This window comes from Pseudophryne corroboree, chromosome 3, assembly GCF_028390025.1.
Source record: "Pseudophryne corroboree isolate aPseCor3 chromosome 3, aPseCor3.hap2, whole genome shotgun sequence".
Lineage (NCBI taxonomy): Eukaryota > Metazoa > Chordata > Amphibia > Anura > Myobatrachidae > Pseudophryne > Pseudophryne corroboree.
Window position 1 is genome coordinate 698,162,242 of NC_086446.1, and position 9,001 is coordinate 698,171,242.

The 9,001-nt window shown below is 44.7% G+C and overlaps 1 protein-coding gene across 2 annotated transcripts in view; it reads right to left on the reverse strand.

Annotated features, from left to right (window-relative positions):
- Positions 1 to 6,185, reverse strand: part of CPEB3 (cytoplasmic polyadenylation element binding protein 3) — a 228,686-nt gene extending 222,501 nt beyond the window's left edge. The window contains exon 1 of one of the 2 annotated variants that reach the window (XM_063962037.1): positions 5,984 to 6,185. The gene's annotated coding sequence lies outside the window, so the exon portion shown is untranslated. The remainder of the gene's footprint in view (positions 1 to 5,983) is intronic. The other variant, XM_063962040.1, reaches the window with a different exon arrangement.
- Positions 6,186 to 9,001: the final 2,816 nt, after the last annotated feature.

Below are 9,001 nucleotides of genomic sequence, written 5' to 3' on the forward strand. Positions count from 1 at the left end.
CAGTGCCACCCCCAATGGCAACCTGACCCAGTATATTGCCGGGTTGCAATGCCAGTCTGAGGGCCAGATGTACTAAGCTTGAAAAGTGATAAATATCACTGTGATAAAGCACCAGCCAATCGGCTCCTAACTGTCATTTTTCAAACACAGCCTGTGACATGGCAGTTAGGAGCCGATTGGCTGGTGCTTTATCACAGTGATATTTATCACTTTTCAGGCTTAGTACATCTTCCCCTGAAAGAGGTCTCATGGCGGGTCACACATGGGAAGGACCAGTGTACAATTCCCGGGTGCGACCCATGTTACTCTGCCCATAAGCTGAGCTGCAGACATCACTTCTGGTTGCCCACAGCTAAATTCAAACAGTCAGCCATCGGACGGACATTAGGCAGCAGCATCAGATGGCCTGGACCTGGTATTCGATGAGAAAAGTACTTCCATGGAATCGGAAACATAGATGGTGACTGATCATTGTGTTTAGATGTCCATCCCTACAATGTCGTTTGTGCAAAAACAATTTAAGAAAAAAAGACAACTGGCGCAGCTAACAAGCCTAGGGCCTAATTCAGACCTAATCGCAGCACCAAAATTGTACTCTGATGGGCAAAGCCATGTGCACTGCAGGGGGGGCAGATATAACATGTGCAGAGAGAGTTAGATTTGCGTGGGGTGTGTTCAAACTGAAATCTAAACTGCAGTGTAAAAATAAAGCAGACAGTATTTACTCTGCACAGAAACAAAATAACCCACCCAAATCTAACTCTCTCTGCACATGTTACATCTGTCCCCCCTGCAGTGCACATGGTTTTGCTCATTAGAGAACAATTTTGCTGCTGCGATCAGGTCTGAATTATGTCCCTAGTCCGTGGCATGCCAAACAGGGATATTTGGAGCAATCAGAGCTAAGATGTATGAGGACACATCTGTAAATCAAACAACATACAAAAATAATAAAATAATACAAATGATCAAACATCAAATTTGTCTGAAAAAGTATTTGAACCTGCATGTGTCAGTTGTTGATCTGTCCCATCTTCAGGCCCTACCACAATATTTCTGTATGATCAAGGTCTAGACTTTAACACGGCGATTCTAAAATTCGAAATTTCTTCTGCTTCAACCATGCTGACTTTTTACATTTAGGGTCATTGTCTTGTTGTAACATTATTGGGCAGTACGGACGGTGTAATGGTTAGTATTACTGCCTCACAGCACTGAGGCCATGGGTTCAATAGCCGCCATGGCCCTAACTGTGTGAAGTCTGTACATTGTCCCCGTGGGTTTCCTACATGTGTAGGGTGGCCAATCCTGGAATTGGGATCGGCAGGATCCCGGCCTAAAATTGTCCAGAATTCAATCCCGGGATTGGAGCTTCCAAACCCGGGGATTTCGGGATTGGCCAGTAACTTAGTTTTTATATGCAGAGCAACATTGAGCGTCCTCAGGAGGCTCAGACGCTGCCCGGCTTCCCTGCTCACCTACCGCCGGCTCCGGCTGGGCGCACTGCGCTGCGTGATGTGAAGTCAGAGGTCACACTGCACAGCGAGCCGCCCGCCCACCTGCCGGACCTCACCGCCACCCTGCACTTTCCGCCCGCCGAATATCAAGGTAGTGTCCCACTCTCCCTCCCGTCCAGATTGCGGTGAGTTTTCTGGCCTGGTCAGGGCAGGGGGTGGGACACATTGAAAAGCAGCCAATCCCGAGTATCCCGGGATTGAAAAAAATGGCTCGGGATTGGCCACCCTATACGGGTGCTCCGGTTTCCCCCCACAATCCAAAAATATACAGGTAGGTTAACTGGCTCCCAACAAAATTAACCCTTACATTAGAGAGAGAGAGTGTGTGTGTGTGTGTGTGTGTGTGTGTGTGTGTGTGAGATAAGGAATATAGATTGTAAGCTCCACTGGGGCAGGGACTGATGTGAAAGGCCAAATATTCTCTGTAATGCGCTGCGGAATATGTGTGCTGCTAATAAATAAAATCCACCTTCTATTAAGCTTTAGTTCACAGATGGACACCGTGACAATCTCCCCTAGAATATGCTGGTACAATCCAGAACTCATATTTCCATCATGATGGCAAGCCGTCTTGGTCCTGTGACAGCAAACCAGCCCAAACCATCATACTGCCACCACCTTCTTTCATGAGTTTAGATGAGGTTCCTATGTTGGAATGCAGGTTTTCGCCATACCAAAACATTTCTCATTTAAAACAAAGGGGTTTATTTAATTACCCACACATTTTCCATTTTATACTTCGGACTTAAACACGTTGGGAAGCAGCTGCCACTTAGTAAACAAACCCCTAAAAATGTCTATTTTAGACTTATCGGTCCACAGAACATTCTTCCAGTAGTCTTCTGCGTGTCCAAGTGGTCTTCAGCAAGGTTAATATGGGCAGCAAAGTTCTACTTGCAGCAGAGCGGCTTATTTGCTATCCTGTCATGGTCACGCTGCTTGTTCAGTGTTTGCCAGATAGTGGACCCATGAACACTCACAGAGAGGTCTATGTTACCCTGTGGGGTTCTTTTGTGATCTCCAGGAATATTATATGTCTTGCTCTTCAGAGTGATTCTGACAGCCACTCCTTTGGAGAGTAACAATGGTGTTAACTTGAACTCTGTATGCCCGACAGTTTATTGGTGAAGACCGACATCTTTAGAAATCATTTTGAATCCTCCTCCAGCCTCAAGAGCATCTTTTTCAAATGTCCTCAAATCTCCTTTGATCCCAGCATGGCATGCGTTCACAAACCTGAGTCGTTACCAGACTTTCATGGGGAAGGCTTCAGTTTATGATTTTTTTTTTTTTATTATTATTTTTTTCTAAGGAGAGACTACCTCTAAAGGTTCATATATGTAATAGTACAAGCGGTATCACTAATTTTCACCATTCTGACCAATAACGTTTATAATATAGTATGATACGATGCGCACTCCAGTGCATCATAGCATACTACCGACACAGTGTGTATGCACTATGGGCCTAATTCAGCATGGATGGCTATTCAGAGAAATTGCAGTTGTATGTGGGTAGAAAGGATCCGCCCCGACAGGAAGAAAAAAACGCCCTGTGCAAAATTGTGAATGCATCGCAGATCACTATGCACTCCCAGATGCATACGCAATTCCCAGAACATCGAAGAAACTTTGACATCTGAGCAAATGTGAGTAGGTCTGAGGCTGCCACTAATCTGCAACTTGGACAGCCTGGAAGTGGTCTGCGCTGACGTCAGAGACCCTCCTCAAAAATGCCTGGGAACGCCTGTGTTTTTTCTGACACACCCAGAAAACGTCAGGTTTCCACCAAAAACCCCAGCTTCCTGTTAGTCAAACAGTGGCTGCTTTGCAATTAGAATTTGTACGCATTTTCTGTTACTATTACCCCTTGCGCATGCGCAGTCATACGATAATCGCTCGATTTGCAATTTCTCCGAGTGTCGATCTGTACTGATTTAGATCATATATCGGCCGCCCAGGAGGGTGGAGAAAACACTAGGCGATATCGGTCATAGAGCGTATCGCCTAGTGTGTACGCACCTTAACTGAGTGTTGATTGACACTCCTGACCCTATGGGGCAGATTCAATTGAGCGTAAGGTTCATTTGAAACCTTGAACACCACTCGGTTGGCTAGCATAGTGGGTAATGACACTTTTATTTCCATCGCTATCAGATTCAAGCAAGAACCACAAACATTATCCTGTCCGCAAAACTCGCATTATAGTAGCACGTAAGGTTATGATGGAACCATGCAGCTAACTGAATCTGGCTCTAATAATCCCTTAGTAAAACTTAAATTCTTAGTAGTTTACATACATTTTACGGCAAGAAATTTAATGTTGAATCATTATGATTATTTCAAGAATGAAAAAGCATATCCTTTTGTGTTACTTTGGGCAGGATGTACTAACAGGAAAATGTGGTAAAATCCCTGTTTTCGTGGTTTTACTGCATTTTCCATATGTACTAAAGCCCCGCAACCAGGTTTCTGATGCAGAGGGTGATGTTACCCTATAGAAGCCTATGGGTTTCTTTCCCCATCGTTCCTGTCTCCCAGCACACCCCACAGCTGCCGCGTCATTGCACATGTGCAGATGGACTCCTGGGTCATTAACTCAGAAGTCCAGGGACCGGAGCGCATCGTAAAGGGCAGTTCTTATCGGGAGTGCTGCTCTTTGTGGTACTTATCGCTTATGTTAGTACATATGCAATTAGTGTCAATGCAATGTATTGTGGGATGAACCGCAAGAGGTTGGTACATTCTGCCCTTTGTGTGTCCTATTTCTGTATTTTTAAGGCTAAAGGTAGGTACATAAGTAAACAAATTCAATCACGGTCCAACCGACTATTATTTTCTCAGCGATGAAACAATCTTGAGAACATCTGATTTCTAGTTATTTATTGTTCGAATCCGAGCGAATATTGGTCATAAAGCTCGTCACAAAGGAGAAGTTTTTAAATGAACTATGGGCAGAAAGGTCAGACAGATGATCGGAAATGAATATACACTACCAGCGCCGTAACAGGGCTTAAATGCTCCTGTGCCGGCCCACACCCTGAGCGTCAGACATCACACGCATGACGTCATTACGTCACGCAGAGGGCGCGGGGCTGGCAGTACCTGTGTGTACATCGTTGACCAGAATGTCCTGCGCTAATCGGCTGTATAGCCTGCCAATCTGGAATGTCTTAAGGACACTCTGGCGGTGCTGCAGCAGCGATCCTGGCTGCAGGGTTGCCTGCTAGCTAGAAGCCAAGGCTGTGGGCCCACATAGCCCAGTGCTCTGTGCGGGAGAACCAATTGCACATGCCTAATTACGGCCATGAATACTACACCATGTGCATAATTTCGGCTCATCAATTTGGAGAAATGTCATGCAGCAGGTCAGATACAACTGCTTTTGGAATGATAACCAACCATGGGGGCTGCGCACCCACTCTGAGATTATCGGACAAGCAAACAAAAATCGCATAAACCGCCTGTTTATTGCTTAATGCAGTGGTTCCCAAACTGTGTGCCGTGGCTCCCTGGGGTGCCTTGAGACACTTGCAGGGGTGCCCTGGGTTGGTGGTCCAGGACCAATTCAAATTATTTATGGTCAATATAATAGGCAAAACTAGTGCTGGTGGCTGCCAATCATAAAATATGGGGACAAACAGAAGCAAATCTTGTCCCTCACCACATAACTGACCCTAAGGATGACATATAAACACAATCTACTTAATTTAATATTTCTTTCTAAATTTCTCAATAAGAAATTATTGGCCATGGGGTGCCGTGAAAAAAATTCTGTTACTCTAGGGCGCCGTGATTCAAAAAAGTTTGGGAACCACTGGCTTAATGTGTTCCCGGCTTCAATGGAAGAGCTAAAAACACTTATAGGTCACATTGATGCACACATCCACAACAGCCAAACAGACCGCAAACTATCTAACAGCAACTGCAGAACGCGCACTTGCCTGGAATAGCGTGTACATAAAAGTAGTTGCCAAACTGCCAACACCACCACCCCACATTGAGCAGCAAATTAGCAATAGATCAGATGACATATGGCAGTGAGGATTAACTAGCACTGTAAAAAAAAAAATAATACAACTAACAGTTTATTCCCTGTGTCAAAGCAGGAATAGTATTAACAGAGTGATCATTCACTACCATCAGGATACGACAGGCTCAGGCCCCTGGTGCATAGCTAATGGGACATTTACTAATGATGAATAAACAAGTGGACTTAATGATCTCCCAGCACCATCCTTGCCTACCTCCTCAAGGTCAAGACACCCAGAATTAAATGCACCGTGTTGGCTCTGGTCTAACATAACACGTCCACTGGCAACTTTTTTTTTTCTCCCTTCCCTATACCCCAAACGGAGAAATAATCACCTGCAAACAGCCTGGTGCAGCTGATCCCAATCCACTGCCTAGCAATGAAAGCAATGGCTGCAGTTGTATAACATGCAACGCTGCCTCGGTTGTAATTACCTTATGTGTGATCACTTGCAAAGATCGATAGAACAATGCTTGGGGTCCTTCTTTCGTTTTGCCTACTGCAGGCGAGCCAGCGACCGATCGCCAAGAGCACTTTGACAACTGGGAGGAGAGTGCGCAGGCGCACGCCGGGGCTCATGGGAGTTGTAGTCTTTCCACGGCCAGGCGCATGACAGCTGCTGCCGGGGAGGGAAGCTTTCCAGATCTGCAGCAAGCGGGGCTGCTACCGAAGCTGACCCTGCCTACTCGTCACCAGCTGATGCATTGCGCAACAGAGGGCAAGGGCATTATGACTCTCGCATGACCAGCAGCAGCACTGCCTGTCCAGGCATAATGAGGCTTCGTGCCATAGAGTTAATCGCTTCTGCAGAAAGAAAACTTTAAACTTGGTTATTATAGTAGAAACTTCTGCTGTTACTGCGTTTTTCACAGAGATAGAATGCGATAATACTGAGTTTAAGCTGGGTACACACTGGAGCAATGCGTACCCAGCTGCTATGGGCCGACATACCGGAACCTGGGTACATATTGAGAATGAAAGACAGAATGATCACTGGGGGTAATTCCAAATTGATCGCAGCAGGAATTCTGTTAGCAATTGGGCAAAACCATGTGCACTGCAGTGGAGGCAGATATAACATGTGCAGAGAGAGTTAGATCTGGGTGTGGTGAGTTCAATCTGCAATCTAATTTGCAGTGTAAATATAAAGCAGCCAGTATTTACCCTGCACAGAAATAAAATAACCCACCCAAATCTAACTCTCTCTGCAAATGTTATATCTGCCTCCCCTGCAGTGTACATGGTTTTGCCCAACTGCTAAAAAATTTCCTGCTGCGATCAACTTGGAATTACCCCCATTGTACCGTCCTTCATTAGCATACACCGCACACACTGAACCCATTTTTTTCAATACTTACCCTCTGGTGTCCTGCGTCAGCATCAACAGTGCTACAGAAATCACTAGGAAAGTGGCGCCATTTTCCTGTTAATTCGTGCAGTAAGATGATCATTCTGACAATGGGCGCTGCGCCATTTTCCCAGAGACCTGCGCATGCACAGTAGACTCGGACAGCTCTGGTGTTACCAAGTGTCCAGAGTCTACATTGCTGCCAGCTAGAGAGGAGTAGGCCCAGACAGAGTCTGCAGACGGGTCTCCTCCTCTCTAGAAGCACCCCCTGCATCTTACCTAACAATGGCCCTCATTCCGAGTTGTTTGCTCGCTAGCTGCTTTTAGCAGCATTGCACACGCTAGGCCACCGCCTTCTGGGAGTATATCTTAGCTTAGCAGAATTGCAAACGAAAGATTAGCAGAATTGCGAATAAATAATTCCCTGCAGGTTCTGAGTAGCTCGAGACTTACTCCTACACTGCGATCAGCTCAGCCCGTTTCGTTCCTGGTTTGATGTCACAAACACACCCTGCGTTCGGCCAGCCACTCCCCCCGTTTCTCCAGCCACTCCTGTGTTTTATCCTGGCACTCCTGCGTTTTTCCGCACACTCCCAGAAAACGGCCAGTTTCCGCCCAGAAACACCCACTTCCTGTCAATCACACTCCGATCACTTCAACAATGAAAATTCTTCGTTCGGACGTGAGTAAATCTACTAAATTACTGAGCGCATGCGCACTGCGTACCATTCGCATGCGCATTTTTGCCTTAATCGCTCCGTTGCGAAAATCGGCAACGAGCGAACAACTCGGAATGACCACCAATATCGCTAGCAACTGCGGGAGCGTGCATATCGGGTATACACACAGCAAGATATGCTCCATTCTGAGCAACATGCCATTTAATCGGAGCAGCATATCACTCAGTGGGGCGTATTCAATTGTTTGAAAAGTCAGTTGGGTGTCTGTTTTTTCTTATCTAATAGGAAAAAACAGACACCCAACCGACGTTTCAAACATTTGAATTCCCTCCAGTGTGTACCCAGCTTTTCAAACCTTTCAATGGGGGTAATTCCAAGTTGATCGCAGCAGGAATTTTGTTAGCAGTTGGGCAAAACCATGTGCACTGCAGGGGGGGGCAGATATAACGTGCAGAGAGAGTTAGATTTGGGTGTGGTGTGTTCAATCTGCAATCTAAATTGCAGTGTAAAAATAAAGCAGCCAGTATTTACCCTGCACAGAAACAAAATAACCCACCCAAATCTAACTCTCTCTGCACGTTATGTCTGCCTCCCCTGCAGTGCACATGGTTTTGCCCAACTGCTAAAAAAAATTCCTGGTGCGATCAACTTGGAATTACCCCCAATGTCGCTAGCGGCCACAGGTACCCACATATGGGGCATGCACACTGTTCAATATGCGCCGTTGCAAGTAATATGTCGGTACGATCAACCGTATCTGATGACATATGGCTCAGTGTGTACAGGGCTATACAGAGATTGTCTAAAAACTCCATGTAAACAGCATCACCTAAGAACATTTTTGTTTAAATAGGATCGATCATTGTGTGTAAATCGGATGTTCTCTGGAGCATTTCAGCTGTCAGGAATAAATAAATATATATATATATTTATATATATATTTGTTTACGTGGCTCGTTCCTCTTATCCTTCAGCTGTGTACCTAGCTTAGGCGTTAAATTGACCAAATGAATAGGAAAGTGCCACCAAGTCATCAAATTATTGTGAAAAACTGCAGGAAACTTGTTTGTCATGATCAAACAATAATGTTTAGATTGGAGCTTGTGTAATCTGTTATGCAACCTATAGTAAATACAGATAAAGGTCTGTTTAAAGTAATTATTGTGTAATATACTGTAGGATTGCTATAGCACACCAGGCAGTAGCTCTCTGCTTTCTCTTCATATTTATTTTACCAATGGGTTTTTTTTATTTTTACTAGTGCTAAACTTGATTTATATAGTTCTAGCATGCTACAAAACACTTTAAAATTATATACATTTTAAATTTTCCCTCGATCAAGATTTTAAAATTTTTTTGTTATATTTATTATTATAATAATAATAATAATTATTATTATTATTATTAGCCCCATTTAACAACAA